The sequence below is a fragment of the Mauremys reevesii genome, linkage group 11 (assembly GCF_016161935.1).
Source record: "Mauremys reevesii isolate NIE-2019 linkage group 11, ASM1616193v1, whole genome shotgun sequence".
Lineage (NCBI taxonomy): Eukaryota > Metazoa > Chordata > Testudines > Geoemydidae > Mauremys > Mauremys reevesii.
Genome location: NC_052633.1, coordinates 35,708,092 through 35,729,471, shown reverse-complemented (window position 1 = coordinate 35,729,471; position 21,380 = coordinate 35,708,092). Strand labels below are relative to the sequence as shown.

At 41.6% G+C, this 21,380-nt stretch overlaps 1 long non-coding RNA gene across 1 annotated transcript in view; it reads right to left on the bottom strand.

Moving 5' to 3' along the window:
- Window positions 1-21,380, bottom strand: part of LOC120374459 — a 54,453-nt gene that overhangs the window by 26,083 nt on the left and 6,990 nt on the right. Inside the window, exon 3 of the long non-coding RNA XR_005586113.1 lies at window positions 18,501-18,617. This is a non-coding gene — a long non-coding RNA (uncharacterized LOC120374459). The remainder of the gene's footprint in view (window positions 1-18,500; window positions 18,618-21,380) is intronic.

Genomic DNA, 21,380 nt, shown 5'->3' with positions numbered 1-21,380 from the left:
AAATTCTATGGCCTGTGTTATACAGGAGGCTATGCTAAATGATCTAATGATCCCTTTTGACCTTAAAATCTATGAACCAATGACTGTTTTCTAGAATACTCCTGCATAATTTTGTAAAGAATAAGATGTAGGGCCATGCTTTGTTATTTCACACCGTGGAGTTGAAAGAAGAGAAACCCACACACACACCTTTAGTTTGGACCAAAATCTGTGAGATCCACCAACATTACTAATATCCACCATGCTTCCATGGAGTGCAGAGCCACAGCTACTGTCATATGAGAGAGCCTGCAGTAGCAGCTGTAAAATAGTATTGGCAAAGGATTCCTGTTCCTGTTCCCTGCAACCCATTACACTAGTTCTTAACGTTTGCATAGGGCACTCTGAAGTCCTTACTCAGCCCTCTGAATTACAGGGTACGTCTACACTACGGGACTATTCCGAATTTGCATAAACCGGTTTTGTAAAAAAAATTTTTTTAAAAAAAATCGCGCCACACTACACACAAACACACATGTGGTGGTGGTGTCGTCCATGGTCGAGGCTAGCGTCGATTTCTGGTTGTGGTACTGTGGTCTAGCTATCCCCCTATTCCCCATCCCCCCCCCCTCCCCCCCCCCCCCTTTGAATCCCAGTGCTCTGAGATCCCAAAAAGGGCAAAAAAAAAAAAATGTGGTGGGGTGGGTGGTAGTCAGTCACTCCTCACTCTTGAAAGGAAAAGCAACGCAGCTTTTTTTTTTTTTTTGCCCTGCCAGCCCTGGCATGCATGGCATGGAGCTTGTTTTGCCGTTTGTTTGTTTCTCTCCTCTCTGTGCGCTGTGATGCTACATGCAGCCAGCAGAGAGCAGCTAGCAGCTTTTGCTTTTTTTGCTGCTTGATGACAGCAGAGATGGTTACTATATACTATGCACCATCTTCCAACCCTTCCATAAATTGGAACTGAGGATGATAGATGGCTACCATTGTTTGTTTTGCTGCTAGTGCCCAGCCCAGTCAATCAGCCAGGGGTGGTTGCTGTGGTTGCTGCCATGTCATTGTGCCCATCCATTTGTTGCATACATTGGCTGCTGTCATTGCTGGCCGCTGGCCCCCTGGGGCAAAAAAATAAATTGGAAATGACTCTCAAATTCAATCCCTCCTTTTGTAAATAAAATAATATGAGCTATATAGAATATGTGCTGCTGTGCTGCCCCTGCTCAGTGTGAAGCCCTGCTCAGCTATAGAGCCTGTTGCTATTATATTCACACCATGTGTCCCAACCCCACCCCCCCCTTCCCTCCTTCCCACCCCCTTGCCTTCCCCCTTTGTGTGATGTTGCCCCACTTGTGTGTGATGAATAAACAATGTGAGAAGAATGACACTGAACTGACTGAAGATGACAGGAAGAAGGAAGGCAGAGGCAGGAGTAAGGAGTCCACCAGCAGCAGTGTGCCCAGGAGAGAAGCAGCATCCCACTCTTTACAATCCAGGGGCTAGGGGGTCTTTTTGCACCACTTTTGGGGGCTGATGGAGAGCTGAGAGGGTGGGGGCCATGAGGTGATGACCATGGTTGCACCCACCACAATTATCCATCCACCAGGAAAACCAGGGCCAATGCAGAGAAAGCGAGGGCTGTGCTGATGATGAGGTGAACCAGATCATTTTTGATGCTGATCATGATGATGATGATCTGATGATGATGATTGATCTTGATGGATGATGAGATGATGATGATGGATTAATGGATCATGGTGCATTGGATCAGCAGTTGGCAGATGCATGGGGCAGACTGCACTGGGTGTAGCATCTCTTAAAGCAAGATGCAGCATGCAAGAGGAGTTGGGAGGGTGGGGTGGGTTGTGGGTGGGGGGGGTGGGGGGGGGGGGGGGGGGTGGTGGTGGGTGGTGACCAGCACCCCATGGACCCGCCACATGACCCTTTTGACCCTTCAGCTCAGGGAAAATGCCAGCCAGATTTGCAAGTCCATCAGGATATTTCCGTTTCCAGTCCCCTTCTTCCCCCCCATTCTTTCTTCCTCCATTTGACTGAGTGGCTTTTGATTTGATTTGTTCTGTGCGCTTCTCTGAATGATTCTCTGAGTCTGCTGCTTGAGGTTGAATTTTGACGGATTCTCCTGCCTGATTTCTTGCTCGGAGGAGCCCGCGAAGCGATGATTGCCTTGATTTTCGCCATGGCATCTGGTCCACTGCCATTTGGAGCTTGCAATTTTTTTTTTTTTCGATGAAGTTCTTACGCTGGGCCTGCTGACCTGAACAAAAAAATCGTTCAGCTTTCGGTCCAGCTTTTTTTGTTTTTGAGCCAATGATGCGAGAGAGCGCAGGTCAGGTCCGGTCAGGGATATGGTGATACATATACCGGAGGCCAATATAGTCATAGGCCCATACATCAAATAAGCCTAATCCGTAACACTAATCCCTATATCTGGCTATCTTAGGTTTAGAATTTTAAGGAGAAATTTAAAAAAAGTAAAATTTAACTAAAAGGTGCATTATTAAGTGTATAAGGTTTTTCCTAGCTCTTAAAATCGTTTTTAAGCTCCTAAACTTTAAAAAACTAAGAGTGGTGACAAAGGATGATCTTGGGGGGAGATCTGGGTTCAATTCCTGCCACTGTAATACAAATAAGTGACCCAATATGTTTTGCCAGTTACTATATAATGTTTATAATTCCCAGAGGTAGCACAAACTGAAATGTCTTTTAAAAGTACTGAAACCAAATTAACTTGATTTCGAGCAGATTAGTTGAGGTTTGGGGTGGGAGCAGAGGGTAATTTTGAGAGTTGGGGTGGGGGAAAAGGGTAATTTCTATCCATAGTGGTCTCTGAATTACCCCATCTCCTAATGCATCACTGTTCCATCAGCATTATTTGTTCTGTAGATATAAGGTATGGCACAGGCCCAGCCCTCCATAAAGTGACACCCTGATGCAGCATCAGGCATTACCTGTAAACAAAGCAACTTTCACTCCAAAAGCTCAAACTTGCTTTCAACTTAAAAAGAAAAACATTTTTTTGGAATTATTAATGGTCCAGTCTTGTGACTACCCATGGGTGAAGGGCATTTCCCTCTTTCACATCTTCAATAGCAAATAATTAATGACGTGTTGTAAATTAACAACAATTAACAATGCATGGGAACAACAGCAGAAGGTGTTTGATCCTCTCTAGATGAATTTGAGAGGCTTTGTTTCTCAGGCAGGAGCTTGTGATTACAAGGAGGGAGAGATGGAGGAGGATTGCTAATGGGATTCTCCTCCTTTTCTCCATCACCTTATTGAAAATCATTGCAGTGACTAGTCAAGCTGGAAAAAGAGCACTAAGGACCCGATCCTGTGATGTGATGCACATTCCTCAATTGCCTTCAGTTCAATAGGAACTTATAGCACTCAGAGCCTTGCAGAGGGCAATCAATGCTTCGCAGGATTGCCCTTAAACCATTACTATATAGTTACATGGGCCCAAACTAGTGGTGTGTCAAGGATATTTCCATAACAAATCTATCATTTGCATCTTTCATACTAATCTAGCCACACTAATATCCTGTATACAAAATTATCTGAATAAGAATAAATATACATGGGGAAACGTGCAGCCTAAAAGTGGGAGCACTCCCATTCTTCTTTTGCTTCTGCCTCTTTTTTGGGGGGCGGGCAGGGGGAACAAATTCAGGTCTGGATCTTCCTACCTGGCCAAGCTGTATTCAGCACAGGACCTGGGGGGAAGGGAGGCCAATGGTAGCTTTATGTTACCATTGTGGATCCCTATTCCTGAGGCTATCTGGGGGCTCAGCAAGTCCCCATTGCTGAGGCCTTTTCCCCAATTATTTGTCAAGCTTCAGTTTCCAGCCATTTGTTTCCCATGTAGATTACAGTTTATATGTAATAATATGAGGAACAAATATTTAACAATGGGCTCTTCAATGTAGCAGACAAAGATATAACATGATCCAATGGCTGGAAGTTGAAGCTAGACAAATTCAGACTGGAAATAAGGCATACATTTGTGACAGTGAAGACAATAAACCATTGGAACAATTTACCAAGGTGGATTCTCCATCACTGACCATTTTTAAATTGAGTTTGGATGATTTTCTAAAAGATCTGCTCTAAGAATTATTTTGGGGAAGTTCTATGACTTATGTTATATGGAATCTATGAATCTATGAACCATGCACTCAGTGGCAGAGGCAGGTGTAGAGTTGCTATGATGGGAGAATAGAGCGGGTTAAGCCAGCTTTATTACCTCTCTGGGGGCAGTAGAGTGAAAAGAGGGTATGGCATGCCAAGGATCTGGCTCTAAGTCAACAGGCATAGTATGAAATGTTTAACCAACTTGTCTGTACCTGGACATTCAATGTTTGATACACTGAAATCAACTGGGAAAGATCTGCCATTACTGAACTGCAGTGTTTGGCTTAAATTCAATTTGCTCTCTCCGTATATTTGAGCAAACGGTTATGGAAAGAACTAGAACTAACATTCTACCCATAAAAGAGAGAGGTGGAACCACAAGAGAGTGTCAGAAAAGGAGCCAGGTCTAGAATCCACCCACACTTTTTCCAACCAAGTTCCATTTATTCTTCAGCCTTTGCTCTTGCAATCTTTTAATTTTTAATCTATGGGGAGATGTTTGTAAAAAGTTGTACAAAGTTCAGAAAGGTCTAAAGAAAAAGAAAGGACAAGACAGGGGCAGGGAGAAAGAGAGAGAAGGGCCCTCCAAATGAACAAAAAAGGAGGACGGGTAATCACATTCCAATTTATTGATTAAACTTAGAAAAGGGCTTCTCTCTCATTTCTGAGAAAGAATTGAAGCTGTACGAGTAAGCTTTCTATAGTAAACCCACACTCCTTCCTTTCCCTACCTCCTATTTAACCCAAGGACTGACAAGGTTTGCTAAACAGAACAAAAGTAAGTAATAATCCATATATGAAACACAAATTTAGCTCACTGTGCTCTTAGCACCTGTGAGTTAAATGTACAGCCTGATTCCAGCTTCTTGGAAGAATTGCTCCTGGACAAATTTTCACATGCTGACTATATCACAGAAGGTACCACTACAATTGGCATCTTTCTTGGCAGTCTAAGTGGGATAAGTACTGACTGATCTAGAGGGTTTAAATGTCCTCTCATCCTTTTGAGGGGTCTCTTGAATTTAGAGGTTCAGACGTGAACTCCAGAAATTACCCCTTCCCCTGTCTCCCTGCTACACATCTCCTTTCCAGAAACCTTCCAGTGGATAGTTGAGACAAAGCAATAGTTGTTAACTGCTATTTTTATAGGCAGGGCTTCTTAATAGGATATCCATATCCTGCATTTGATGCTCAGATGTAATGTTAAACGTTTACACCCTGACCTGAGAATACAAATTCAGGATCTGGTGAATCGAGGCACCTGACTGTGAAAATATTCTGAGAATTATTTTTGCTACTTCGCATTTACTTCGGCCATTACTGATTAATTTACCGCCTGAAATAGTTACATTAGCTGTTGTATTTCTCATTCTCAGAATAAGGAATACCACAAAAATTGTACTAAAGTAATCAAGGTAAATACCGGAGTCACACGTGTATTACCTGTGCCCAGTGCTTCTTAATAACTGAGAATGAAATAAATAAGGATCTTGGCCTCTAGAAGACAGCAGAGCAAATCCAAGTAACACAGAGGAAATGGCATCCATCCGTTCCTTTAATCCACAATTACACAGGGAAAAAAGAGCAAAGAAAGAAAAGAATAATAAAGAAGTGAATACAGAGAACAGTTCTACAATCACAGAGTCCCAGGGGCCTTGTCTACAAGGAGTAAGATGGGTAAGGTTGGAGAATGTTTACAGAGATAAAGCAGATGCATGAAACTTCAGAGGCTGCCGTGTAAGGTTAAGCCTCCACTTTTCAGGTCAAATGGTGTAGACAAATTTGTCATTTAGTGCATTCTGACTAAGTGATAGGAGCTCTATTTAGTTTATATCTACAAGCAAGGGTCAAACACCGTCTGCTCAAACAAACTGATAGCGGGCAGTTTCATCTGAGCTAACTAGGTAGGGAAGGAATGCACTTCAGCAGTTGTTAACATCCCAGTGGCTTTATTTGAACTTCTGTGACATGACAGCATTAGTGGTATTTATGGCTTAAAAGAATTTCCATCTGCAAGTTTATCTTCTTGTAAAAATCAGGGGAAAAACCCCAATTAAAATATACTAAATCAAGTTTACAATGGAGTAGAAGGATTTATCCCCATTATGTAAACCACCAACCCTTTTAGCATGCTACTATTAAATACTGACATTATTACAGTTGCAATAAGGTTTTTTTATATATTTATTTTGTTTTCATCCAACTGGATACCCAGAGCCTATGAAGCCAAAGACAAATAGAGAGAAAGGGCCTGATCTCCTATTCTGTGACAGATTTGGGTGCATAACACATGCAGAATTAGGCCTATATTACTGTAATGTCATTTATGGGATTATAAACCATCCCAAATTTCTCTACCTTATCCTATAATTATTCATCCTTATTCATTTTACATATTATTTATTCATAATTATTTCATATGAGGCCTGAACATGCGGCCCTTGTTCAGGCAATATTCCAAGTGATTTTAAGTACTGCAGGATTGGGCTCTACACCAATACGCCTAAATATATTACCAAACCAGTGTACTCTCCCCAAAGTGGTTGTTTTACTTTTGCTGGAAGCCAAGCTAAATGAAGTTAGTGTATTTAATGCAAATATGGGCTCTGTTACTTCCAGTACACAGAATATGTGCTTTAGTGGTAACTTGCTTACATTGTGCTACCAACTGGCAGGCCTATTCTTTGTAAAAGGTGAATTGCTAAGTATAGACTTGTCATCTTCCTTTTTTAATAAACCCAAAACACAGTCTATAGATAAATATATCATGAAAAAACCCTTCTGCAAAATAAACAATGTGTTCATCCGGATGTGTTTAAACACAAACACTCAGTGTAAACATTCACAAAATTGGAAAACAGCAATTAAACATTTACAGAATATCTCAACACCAACCTAGGGCTCCCTGGCCATCTACTCCAGAATGCCATTTAAAATCACCCTCTTCCCAGAAAAGCCGGGCAATAGCCTGGCAGCATGCTCTGCAGCTCCTCAAGTCTGAGCCCTGGCAGACCAGTCTGGGGAGTACGTGTGACATTTGAGCACTGGTGACTAGCCCTAGTGGCCTGGTTGATTGCAAGTACTGCAGAATCACAAAATTAAAGGGGTGAAGGAGCCAAAAGCATCAATGACTTTACATGTTAAAGTAACTACTTGAACTTCATTAGGAATTCATTTGGTGACTATTGGTAAAATGAAGATGTAAACAATAAACACACCTTTCATATAAATCCTCACTTATCAGGTGGAGATCAGGGAAAGAAGCAAATCTCAAACTCTTCCTTAAAATACCCAGGAAACAAATAATGATCATAATATTTAAATTATAAACTTAGGTGCTCAGAAGGAGATGGGGCCAAAGATGCCAAAAGCATAGCTGAAATATAAAAGAAAAATTCTTAGGCTAAGATTTAAAAAATAGAAGCCTGAAGTTAGAGTTCTAAATCCACATGAGGGGCCTAAATCAATGGCCTGATTTTCAAAAGTGCAAAGCAGCTAAATGTAGATATAGGATCTTCACTTTAAATCTTACCCTACAATGTGTGGACTTGTTTATTTTTGTAAGTTTTGTTTGTTTAAGAGGAGTTGGATTTGGGAAGAGTACACACCTTCTGTGTGCCATTTCAAAGTGCAACAGCCTACTCTCCTGATTATTGGATTCCTTATAGGCCAGAGCTCAGATATTAGCCAGGACCAGGTTCAGGAAGCTGCCCTAGCTAGCCAAGAGCCTTCATCATTTAAATTGCATCTACAACACTTCAAAATGGAAAAGAAATTTCAGAAAAGTATGAAATCCAAAACCAGAAACACTTAGGGATCATGGTGGGACTATATTGAGACCTGACTAAAAAGAGGATCGGCTAAACTACTTAGAATTCTGATACAGAAGAAATAACAATCAGTTCCTTATCAAACTCTGCAGGACTGGCACTTTCAGCTAGTTTGACATACATTAAATGTTTTCTTTCATTATATCTGGTCAAATTACATTTTTCTCGCTAAATTTAATCTGAATATTTCTGGGAAAGTACAGCCACATAAGCACTAAACAAAATTCATTTAACATTCACTGCAGAGACTTACTATTGTGAGTTACCGGTGTTAAACCTGATAACATGGAAGTATACTGTCCAAAATACACTGTTTTTTTCTGGAATCTGTTCAACACATATATCACACCTCACTCAGAAATATCTCAGGATGAATTTAAAAGGGGAGTGTTTTGCACAGTTCACTACTGGTGGCCTAGGAATTCTATACATTTTGCATGTATCCAAAGGTAAAAAAGAAATGGTCTAAACTAAATCCTAAATGTAATTTGGCTTTCTGGCAAGACAGATTGCTCCTTGATATCCAGCATTCTCTGATTACATTATTTGCAACTAGTTTCCAGCATCCATTATATTATTAAGAATTCCTTAGCACAAGCCAGCGATAGTGACTTAAGGTCCAGATTTTTAATGGTATTTACACATTGCAGTGCTCAGCATTGCAACATCTATGTGATTTTAGAAGCCTAAATCACTTTCAAAAAGGATTTCGGCTCGTAAATTAGTTCAGTATTGAAGCGCTGAGTGGTGCAATGTCTAAATACCATTAAAAATCTAGATCTTGGTGCTATAAAGTTCATTTAGCAAAGTATGCTGTTTAGTAGTCTGTAGCTCTTCATTATGTAAAGTGGAAGGTTAACACCCAGATGATATTTAGATTTGCACAAATATCTAAATTAATTTTCATCATCTAGCCTGATGATTATATGACCTCTCCCCCTATCTCTGTATTATATGAGTCCCAGGCTTCAACTTCTATGAGAAGTTACCAAACAGAATATTCTATCAGAATAAGTCCTGTATGAAATGCCAGAGTTCCCATTAATCCATTGGCAGAGTGCAACAGGGTATATGTGTGTGTGTACTGGAAGGACTTATTCTGACAGCTCTTTTCCCCCAGATCACAGATTTCAAGTACTGATCTATGCCCTTAGCTAGTTTCACCATTTGGGGCATCCTTCTCCCATTCTAGGAGACATTATTATAATATCAACAAATGGAGAAGGTTTCACATAAGAACGGCCATACTGGGTCAGACTAAAGCTCCATCTAACACCAATATCCTGTCTTCGACAGTGGCCAATGCCAGCTGCCTCAGAGGGAATGAACAGAACAGGTAATCATCAAGTGATCCATTCCCTGTCACCCATTCCCAGCTTCTGGCAAACACCATTCCTGTCCATCCTGGCTCATAGCCATTGATGGACCTATCCTCCATGCATTTATCTAGTTCTTTTTTCACGAGTGAAAAAAATGTCCACTATAGCTAGAAGAGTAGCTAAGATTCTATAATAATAGCAGCATGAAGGAACACTCAGAGAAGGTCATCTTGGAGAACCAAAGTGAAGCCATCCAGTATTCACCATCTTTCAAAAGATAGATCACACACATTAAGGATTTCAAAGCACTTTAAAATCATTAATCTTCACAGTCAGAAAGTACTATTATCCCCATTATTTTAGCAATAGGTAAACTGAGGCAACATTACCTAAACTGAAACAGGAGGGTTCAAGATACCTATCGCCAAATTCTCAAAATCATATCTGTAAAATCTATGCCCACAAAGTGCCAAATACATTGACCTCACTAACCTGCCTACCTGTAACAGGGTGCTGGCCTAAGAGGCACTGAACCAGCCCGTTAGCTCAGAACCTGCTAGCGCAGCTCTCATACAGGGGAACTGATTGGAGCTGGCAGGGTGTGGCTCATTAAAGGAGCCTAAGAGCAATCACCTGTGAGCCTGCTGAGAGGAAGGCCTAGAAAGCTGACAGGAAGGAAGAGAAGGACAGAGAGAAACAGGAAGAGTAAGGAACTGCTGCTCCTAGCTAGCAACAGGCACTAGCTGACCCCCTTCTGGCTACCTAACTGCAATTGACTTGTACATAGAGTTGTACATAGATGGTGGTGGGAATGAACATAGGGAAATAAAAGGACACTGGGTTGCAAAATAAGAGGTCTCCGACTAATTTGTACAGCGAGCAAGGAGGCGCTCGTCTACACTACCCTAATGTTGTCAGAGCTCCTTGATGGGTGAATATAGCCTCAGAGCTATTAGCTACCTATCTAGTATCCCCAAGAAAGTATATTATTGATTAGATAGATAGATAGATAGATAGATAGATGAAATACACTGTACGTTCATTCTACAATTAATTAGAGACATCTATAAAAACTGAAATAGGAGACTATAATTCCATCTGGTAGCACTGGTGATATCATACACAACATGAGAAAGAAATCTGAATGGGATTGTCATCAAAGACACAAAATGGAATTATAATCCCATAATTCAAAGTGTCTGTTTTACTTGATACAATACTGAGATCTCTGACCTGTATCGAATCCCTATACAGATGCCCTGAGAGCATCCCCTCCTAGTTGCTCCCACTGCAGCTATTTTCCCCACTTTAACACCCCTATATTTCAAGTTTGCTTCTCTGTCACTCAAGGTCTCTTATCCCTACCCAGTTCTCCCCTTCCCTCCCCTCCCCCACACCTTGAACAGTCCTAGTTTGAGTGCTACTGGAGCTGTTTTCCAAACTGAAAGGCCCTCTAGCAGCTGAGTCAAATGTGGCAGCCTGTGGTATTTGTTGGGAGTGGGGGAGTACAAATTCCTTTTCCTGCCTTTACCCCCACAGCTCTCAGCAAAGACTCTGTTCCTGTTCCCACTCATCCTCCCACAGGGACCCCAGGCCTCCTCAGCATGGGAATCTCCTCTCTCTCTTACATAGGCAGTGCATGAGTTGGGGCCACCAAGAGTCAAGTCTTAGCAGTCTCCTCTGCACTCCATCACGTAGGAACTGATTCCCCGTACCCCTGGCTGCAACATCGTTTGGCCTTGCTGCCCCTCCATCTCAACAGAGGGGAAGCCAGGCCCAGGGGTGGCTCTAAGAATTTGGCCGCCCCAAGCAGGGCGGCATGCCACGGGGGGCGCGCTGCCGGGCGCCGGTCCCGCGGCTCCTGATGTCCTCTTGCAGACATGCCTGCAGAGGTTCCGCTGCTCCCGCGGCTCCGGCGGAGCTTCCACAGGCATGACTGCAGAAGGTCCGCAGGAGCCACCTGCCGCCCTGCCGGCAAAATGCCGCCCCACGCGCGCGCTTGGCGCGCTGGGGTCTAGAGCCGGCCCTGGCCAGGCCAAATCTCAATAGTGGCATTGCGACCTGGTGCATGGGGTCACACCCCCACTCACTGAAATGCAGCCTACCCACCCCTCCAGATGTACAGAGAAATGGCTGGGTCAAATTTCAGTGGCATTACAACCACAATGGTGGAGTGATACCCCGGATCACTCCAGCAGCAGCTGTACTGATTGACTGTAAAACCAGTCAAGCCATGCCTCTCCCTCCCCCAGCCCCACGACCTATGGAGCTTTGAGTAAGTGCAAAAACCTGGGAGAAGAGGGTCGTTCCCTGACCCCAGCTCCCCCTAACTGATACCACTGGCAGCAGCCACATGAGATTTTCAGTGAGTGACTCAGAATCCATTAATGTGATGTCACAACTATGAATACAATTGCTAAACTTCCATGCTATGGGTGAGATATTGCAGCCAACAGTTACAAGTTTATATGTAGCACTGCAACTCTTGTATTTTTGTCCTATACACTGAGATTGCAGCTGCAAGTCTAGAAATTTAAGAGTTTCTGGTTTTTTTAGGGACTAAAAAAGAGCAGTTAAAGTCTATACACCAACTGATCTTAGACTTAGATGAGATCTTCCATGTCATCATATTTCCCCGAAAGAAAAAATAATTACCAGGTAGGCATGTTAGAAAGGGAAAAACAAAGAGAAACTGAGTCCCAAGAGTGAAATATCTTTCAAAGAACAGATAAAATTAATTAAACCTTTAGTTAAGGATAGATGATAACCAGGGTCAGATTCTCAAAAGTGGCCTCCAAAATCATGCCTATAAAACTCTTTGCACACAAAAGGGCTATTTACTATACCAGTGTGAAGCCAGAATAACGCCACTGATAGTGACTCTACAATCATGCATGCAAAATGGTTAATTCAATGCATTTGTTTTTGTTGTGAGAAAAAATAATGCAGGTTTTGAGTATACAAAGAAATGTGAGTGCAAATTTTAGGCGTGGAGTTTAGGAGAGCAATGTATCCTGGAAAGTTTAATATCAGCAAATTAAATCAGAAAGGCAGAGCTAGGTGATTCTTCTTTTTTTCAGGGAGATATATAATCTGATGAAAGGCTTACAATAAGTTTGTACCTTTGACATAAGATGATGATGTGTGTCTGGATTTTCTGGTATGCATCCCACTGCTGTTGGCTATTGAGAGATTCTGAAGTGCGGAGAGTAGAGAGACAGGTCCTTATAAGGGCTTCATGGGGAAAGAGGGAGTGTTTAGATGATTTATGAGGAAAATTTACAGTAGCATGAGAATTACAAAGCAGAACAGTACAGTGTGAAATAGATACTTATTCCCCAAAGAAAAATCTGTTGAAGGTCTGTCTCCAAGAGATTCTTAATGTCTACAGTCCTAGTCAAAATAATGGCAGACCAATACCCTGCTAAGAGAAATCAGCACTTTAGTATACCACCTTTCCAGTTAATAGTTAGCTTTCCAGATGAAGTCTTGTATTAAAAAGAAGAGTCTGTGCCACTGGGAGAAGAACTTAATTTTTCCAACATCTCATGACAGAATGAAATTAAGCAGCTTTGTAAAACAAAGAATGTTTAAAGGGTGCAACTCCCAGCTCTGTTAAGCAAAGACTGGAGAGCTCATTGAAGGATACTCACATTTGCTAAAAGATTCTGGCAGTTTTAGCCCCAATTTTAAGCTCAAACTTCACAATACAGATGCCTAATTGCTACTGATATTTTGTCACTAAAAAGATCAAGCTAAAATTATTGGGTCAAAAAAGATTAGAACAGTATAAAAACAGATGTGGCAGAATAAAATTAGTTTTATGGGCCCTAATTTTGAGCTAAATTCTGACTTCAGATAGATTACCATAAATATTGATTTCAGTGTAGTTACTCCAGATTCACACTGTGCACTGAGTGAAAGATCTTATCATTTTTAAGGGTGTATGGCCACATCGCTAAATACCACATAACTTGATACAATTCTCAGCTTCTGACCAGGGGATTCCCAGGCCTGCAATAGTAGAAATATTATAGTCCAAGTACCAAGAATAAGGTACATTGGCAGAACTGTCTGAGATGCACATCGCCTGCTCATACTATGCCTAGCTCTTGCCATTACCACTAATCTATCACTTTAGTGAGCAAAAGATTGGACTAGTAAAGAATAGTTATGCTCCAAAGGTGTAGTCAAATACACTAGAGTGTTAATATTTATACCTCAGATCCGGATTCCCACACAGGCCCTGTCTAGCTTAGGCCTGGTCTACACTGGGGGCGGGGGGGGTTTCGAACTAAGGTACGCAAGTTCAGCTACGTGAATAGCGTAGCTGAACTCGAACTACCTTAGTTCGAACTACTTACCCGTCCTGACGGCGCGGGATCGAAGTCCGCGGCTCCCCCGTCGACTCCGGTGGTGGAGTGCCGGAGTCGACGGGAGCGCGTTCGGAGTTCGATATATCACATCTAGATGAGACGTGATATATCGAACTCCGAGAAGTCGATCGCTACCCGCCGACCTGGGCGGGTAGTATGGACTAGACACGATATATCAAACTCCGAACGCGCTCCCGTCGACTCCGGAACTCCACCACCAGAGTCGACAGGGGAGCCGCGGACTTCGATCCCGCGCCGTCAGGATGGGTAAGTAGCTCGAACTAACATAGTTCGAGTTCATAGCGTAGCTGAACTTGCGTACCTTAGTTCGAACCCGCCCCCTAGTGTAGACCAGGCCTTAGGGAAGTTTTTTTCAAAGATTTCTCATCATTACTAACACCAGTTCACCTCCACTGGTGCTAACAACAGAGGCTCTCCTATCACGTGGAGGTAGGCCACTGGTTTCTGTTTAATGCTTTGAACCAGGCTAATTGCCACAGTCCTTACAAATTGGTGACAATCAGTGAACTGTTTGCTAGGTCAGCTAATGCTGGTGTAGAAAAAAATGAGGTTAGCCATGATGAAAATTTTTCTAAAGTTTCCTTAGTGTAGACTGGACCAAAGAGCTCTGAATTCTAAGTGACATGAAAAATGCTCCTTTGATATGAATGCAGGAAGACAGGAAAATGAAGGGAAAGCAAATGAAGGACCTATTACAAATGGAGTTCTGCCGGAATAAGGATTTAGTTAGGCATGAATACAGTCCACATAAATGATGTGGTATCCTTGGACCAACTGAACAATGACACCCCTTTTGGGGCTCCACATAACCCTAACAGACTCCCCTGTATAAGCAAGGTTGCAGCTGCTTTTCATAACCACAACCTAGTCCCCTGGTTGATTCTCCCCACCACAGACCTCCATCAACATTAACACCAGCATAATTTGGCAAACCATAGGCAAATCTGAGCTAGTTCCTACAATAACCACTGTACATAGTAAAAAATAAGTGAAAGGACAATGTCGTTTCCAAACTATCTCTGCAATTGGAAAGGCATCCTAAGATTAAAAGGCTTCAGCAAAGGAAGAAAGAGACAAGTTAGCATATTCAAAACACTTTCTTATTAATGCTAACAACAATTAATTATGAATGTTTATTCTAATTTATGGACACCTGCTTGATATCAACAGAACGGACACACCCCTGCAATTACTTTCCCATCCAAAGGCACATTTATTTCATTCTGGTGACACATGGCTTTTCTAATTTCCTGTGTAACCTCCTCCAGCTCTCTGTATATCTTCCCATTTTAAATTGCCAACAGGCTTCATGCATATTTGTAGATGTTTGAAAACAGCAGGACGATCTTTTTGATGTTTCTAAAAATGCTCAACAAAAGATCTTTCAGTGTAAGCACAACAGCTCAATATTCTCTGTTTGCAAAATCTCTCCTTTAGCTCATGTCATTCATATGAAAGGACTTAAGTCTTCTGAGAAAGAGTGATTTGCCATATCGTTAACATCTGTCCAAACTGCTGTAGTCAGAAGTCTCTCTTATTAATGACAATGCCACTGTGAAAATAAAGCAGCAGGAACCATAGTGGTATTGGTACATTTTCAGTAGTCAGCAAAATACCTTATTTTCTACGATTAGCCCTTAACAATGTCAAGTGTGAAATTTAAATTAACGAGCGCTTCACTTATTGAAATGACTTCAGCACTTTTGCTATTTTCATTGATTTCTATTTACTTTGGCAAACACAGACACAAAGAACATATTTCTAGATGTGACTAAGCAGACTAGTAATATACTAGCATAGATGGATAAAGTGATCAAACATTACACTTAACTCTGAGGCTATTCTGAAAAATTAACATAATAGAAGAAATATGTTATTTATGAAGTGCTGTTATGGTTTCGGTGTTCCAGTCAGTGTCACCTTAAAGTTATTTTCTTCTTAGTCTCTCCATGCTAATGACTGGCCTATAGTACTTTAACAGGGTGGTAAATACGGTGTCAACATTTTTAATAGAATCAATTTAAGTTTGCACTAATTTATTCATCATCCACTACATACCAGCAAAATAGCAAATAGTGCCATAGCTACATTCAAGCCATTCTAGCCTCTTGGCAGAGGTCAACATAAAGGACTCAACTGTGCTTGGCCCTTGTAAAAGTGTGAAAGGTTGGGGAGCATGCAAGGAACCTTTCCCTCCCCCACTTTATATTCCCTGTATGGGATCCAGGTGCATTTCCTGCTAGTACCACCCATAGTCCTAACAAACTCAAAAGGTACAGTGAGAAGAAAAGGCCATGGCCCCATTCCCAGGGGCCTGTCAGAAGAAATGGTCAAATGGAAAACAGAGCACACAATAGACACTCTTAATAGGTGATGCAGTAGAGTGGCCAGCCCTCCAGGATTTTCCTGGAATCTCCAGGAATTAAAGGATTAATCTTCTGAATGCTGCTGCAAGCAACCTGGGAGAAAAATCATTGGGAATTCTCAAAATGAATATCCCAGCTGCGGCAGTCAGAGAAAGAGCGGCACCACTCTGGCATCAGCAGCTTCCACCAGGTTCATCAATCCATCTTGGGATCCTCTTGGCCATAGGCTGGATGTGCCTGACTCCAGCTCTATCAGAGACTCAGTCATCAGGCTGGCCATTTATTTTTCTTCTGAGTGGGCGTGTGGGCCAGGGCCCAATTGGGAGGCTCCCAGAATATGTCCTAGCAGAGTTAACAACCCTGTGCAATAGGTTGATCCAAGTCAGAGAGCTCAGAATAGGAATTGTTTTAGGGAAGTTCTGTGGCCTGTGTTATCCAGGAGATTAGACTAGACGATCACAATGGGCCCTTCCAGCCTTGGAATCTAATCTATAAGATTGCATTGTGCCTCCTGGAGCTCGCTGCCAACCACACCCAGCACAGGTTTGGTTCTGTCCTGTCCTGTCCCTCAAACAGGCTTGTGCCTTAATGGCACAGTGTGACCCAAAGATATTACAACTAGATGCTGAAGTCAATAGGAGTTGCAGTTGCAGGCATATGGTGTAACCAGCAGTGGAATTTTACCCTAAAGCAGCAGAATATCACTATCTTCAAAGTAAAAGCATGTTTACACAATTGACAGAGATGTGGAAAAAGAAGGATTTTACTCATTTTGACCTCTTTTATGCCCCACATACACCCAGACCCTACCCCATTAAAGTCCATGGGAGTTTTTCAATTGATTTCAATAGAAAGATCAGGACTGTAGGGATTCACCTAATTGTTATTGTAAGTAAAATAATAAGGCTATTTCGCTTCCAATACTTTTCCTCCTAATGGCGTACAATCTAGAAAAATATCAGGACTTCTAGGTCCTGCACTTTCTTCTTGAACTTCAAGGGCTCAGCCACAGCAAAACATCCTAATATTTACTGAAGGCCAAACCTGCCATCCTTACTAATGATGTGGTGAAGGGGACTCACAGAAGCCCCTTATTAAAATTCTACCATCAAAGTGAAGGGAGGTTTGATTTTAGATGAAGTTCATCCCTTTCTCCAGACAGCTAAATCATCTCTAAAGACACTTCTGAAGAGCACGTAGTTTGGTTTTGGGAAAGGATCAGAGTTCACCAAACACTGAGTATTAAAAACAAAAAGATCCTGGGTGAGCATGCCTTAACCCACACAAGGGCTGCACCCCCAATCCTTCATTTGAAATCGCTGTACTCGGATTGAATGCTGCAGTATGCTTCCTATATACTTAGGGCATTACTGTAATGATGTTGCTTTGGAAGCGGGATAAGCTAAACTAAAAAAAGGCACGTTTATTACAGAATAAGAGTTTTCCACATGGAAAATTATACTGGTGTAACTGTAGTGGTATAGTTATACTGGTATTATTATGCCACTGAATTTCCACACGTGGACAAGCCCTTTGTATGTTTTTGAGAAACAAAATGTAAACATTTCCAGCAAGTGCCCTTAACCTGTCTGTTTGTGAAGTGGTCTTGCCTCCCTCCTTGGTTACAGCTACAGTATGTGAAGTTTTCTGCTTAATTAAGAAAATAAGGGGAAAGATTTTCCAGTTCCCCTGGCTCCTGTTGTCTACAGGCACCCACATTCCCGACAAACAAATGTTATCCTGTGCTAAAGGGGAAATGTTTCATTTAATCTCCTTGTTGACTCAGGCAAAACTAGAACAGTTGGAGTTGTGCTTGAGTAAGGATTACAGGACTAGGCCCTGAGAGTCTTTTATTTAGATCCCAAAGATACACACTTAAACTTTTTGGAAAGTTTGGATTCAAATCAGAATTTGTGGCTTGAGTTTCTGTCTAACTCAGTCAGCTACATTATGAGACACTACAGAAATTCTTCACTAGAAGCACTACATAATTTTTAGAAGAGGGAAGCAAAAAGTAACTTGTCAGAAACTACACCAGGATATTTGGTAGGCAGAATGTAATTATTCAAGATGGATTTTGGCAACAGTTTGGGGATTAACATCTTTTGTGGGGAAAAAAGGTGGGCTCTTTAATGACCATCACTAGTCAAGACACGATTTTACATCTCATCGCTGGAAACATCTGTGCCATGTGACCAGCACTACTCCAAGTTTTCTAAGTACCAGTTCAATTTTTAAATTATACTTGATATTTTTCCCATGGCTCTTCTGTAGCAATGCTGGAAAAATGACTACACAATGTGCACTCACTAAAACAAACATAAACCAAACATGCTTTAATGAACAAAGCTCTTCCCTGCAACCACTAAACTTTGTGTATTTATCACAACCAACACATTGTAATGAACTGAAGCTATGCCTACAGAAACATTCAGTATGGCAAGGTAAGAGTTTACCTACCCAAGTAACACAGTATACAGCTCTCTACAGCTTGTAGACAGGTGTTTGGTAGAGTTGTGCAGGAAAGGGTCTTCTTGTCCCAAAACAATTTTCAAGATCTTGAAAGAATTTTCTGTCCTGAATTGGGATGAAAAGTCAAAATCTCATATTTTGTGAACCAATAATCCCCCCCCAAAAAATTGGATTGGGTCAACTGAAACAATTTGTTTTGATAGTTTTGAAGCATTTTGTTTTTATTTCAACCTTTTTAATGTTTTTATGTTTTAGTACAAATTAACTAAAATTTCTAAACAAAAAGTTGGTTCACACCAAAACCAAAACTTTTTGTTTAGAAAATGTCAAAACTAGATGTTTCAACCATTTCAAAACCTTTAAGAAAAACAGTAAATTGGGAGATTGAGTTAAACTGATCCTTTCTGGTGAACAGTTTTGGTCTCAATGAACACAGATTTTCTGACAAAACAACATTTTTTAATCAGAAAATTCCCAATCAGTTTTAGTTTGGGGCAAAGATTCTGGAATGCAGTTTTCAAATGTGGACAAAGAGATTCCCTTTATTGTACTAGGTAAAGGAAATGTACAAAGGAATGATGTTCCCATAACATATACAGTCATACTGGCTCTAATATATAAGGATGTAATTTTATAGACACATTAGCCCAGGTTTTGATGCCAGTTATACAAGTCTGAAATAAATAAAATCATAATTCTACAAAATGTAGCTACATTGTGCTGTGTTTTTGTGCTGCACAGCAACAGCCGCCATAGGAACTACTTAGTTTAATGGGAAAGCAGAGATGAGGGGGATGGAATTTCCCAAACACATGCTATTCACCCTCATACTTGATAATAAGGCCAGGTATGTTCTTCAAAATGCTGCTGTCTGCAGCTACCATAAGCCTGCTGCTGCCAGTGTTCAACCTTGGATGCTGTGACAAGGGCATAGTTGAGACCATGACATGATGAAATGAAGGTAATCACAGACTCATACCACTTCCAACTACCCATCCCAAAAAGCCTGTGGCACACACACCCGCAAAACAGAACTGAACAATAATCACTTATTGACAATTGACTCTTGAAAGTGACTGCTCTATGAAAAAAATATTGCATCTGGAAGGAGATTTGGAACCGAACAGTGTTATTGTCATGGGCCATGGAGAAACTCGCACTCAACTTAAGGGCAGGCTTTTCTTACATTGCCTATGAGAGCAGTTTTTGACAAGTGATCAGATAAAGAAACATGCCCTCTACCTTATGCAAATGCAAAATTAAGCCCTTGTCTACTGCCAGAATGTGTCTGGGGGTGGCAGGGCAGAAATTGTTCTTTGAATGGAAAGTACCTGGCAGGGAAGGTGTACATTTTTGGGGATTATGGTGGTGCTGACTCTGTGGGTGCTCCAGTGGGTGCTCAGCACCCACCAACGGGCCCCACCAATCAGCTTTTTCCTCTCCCTCCCAGCACCTCCTGCCCGCTGCTGATCAGTTGTTCAGCAGCAAGCAGGAGGCACTGTAAGGGGGGAGGAGGAGGAGGAGCAGGGGCAGGAAGAGGGGCTCAGGGGAGGGGAAAGAGCAGGGCAGGAAGAGGCGGGGCAGGGGGTGGAGCGGGGACGGAAAGAGGTGGGTTGCAGTAGGCCTTGGGGGAAGGCGTGGAGTGGGGGGCGTGGTCTGGGGTGGAGCGGAGGTCGAGCACTCCCAGGGAAATCAGAAAGTCGGCACCTCTGGGTCTCACTATTAAGAGGAGTGGTGCCACTTGGTGTGGGCATAAACAGTCACCTCTTCAAAATGGGGAAATGGGCTCCTCTTCATGTTTTGGGGGGACATGGTTTTATTAGTTGTTAGAGTCCATCAGAACCTCTTTCTGTCCTTCAGGAATAGTCTGAACTAGACCCCTCTTGTGGTTCTCTGACCCTATGATAAGAAAAAGCTTAAAAATAATAATTGAGAGAGCACTAAGACAGATGGTATCAAACTACAGACACTTGGCATTTTCTACTTTGCACCATCAAACTTAACAACCTGCAATTCAGAGAAACACAGGGAGTACTCATTGCAACTAATCAAAGTTTAGAGGATGGTTTTGTATTAAAAAGATATTACTCCAGCATTAACTCCTCTCTTTCATATTGTTACTGATTAGGAAATATACATTGATTGCCTGTCATTAAAGAATTGTCTTGCACCACAATGCAGTTGTTTGCATATTTGCTAATGTTTCCCCAAAAGCACTGGGGGAATGAATCATTACTGAAACAATTTACTTTCAGTTAGTGCATGAATGCCTTCCCATGATGCTTTGATGCTTTGTTTGTCCTCCTATAAAAATTATTTATGACCCAAGTGTGATCTTTTAAATCAGAATACTTATTCGGAAATCAAAGCTCTAGCATGCTAATGCAAGTAGATGCACTGACTAATTTTTCAAAGCCACGTTGAATATTCAAAAGCTGGAACTGAAGGAAAGGAGTTAACATTAATTAATATTTGAAGCAGTAAAATAAAAGCAACAGTGAAGCTAATTTTGCAGGACAATTAATCATGAGTCTTGCTAATTACACATGGGATTTTGCAAATGATTTTTTTCTCAGGTAGCAGAGTAAAAATGATAATCCACTACCCATCAAAATCATTGGCTTTTTACCAATGTCCCCAGCAAGAGCAATTAGTGAGAACAGCAGAGCCCTAGTAATTGCATGTCAAGAGAGGAGAATGTTAGAATTTTAATTGCTCCAAATAAAGACCACTTGCTCATACATACACCTGATTGTCCAAAACAAGTCTGCAAACCAGAGCAAGAATGTAACCACTGCCAGGTGTCTGCATAAAAATAACTCTGTGGGAGAAGCACTCTCTAAGCAACACTTGCAGTTTCTGGAAGAA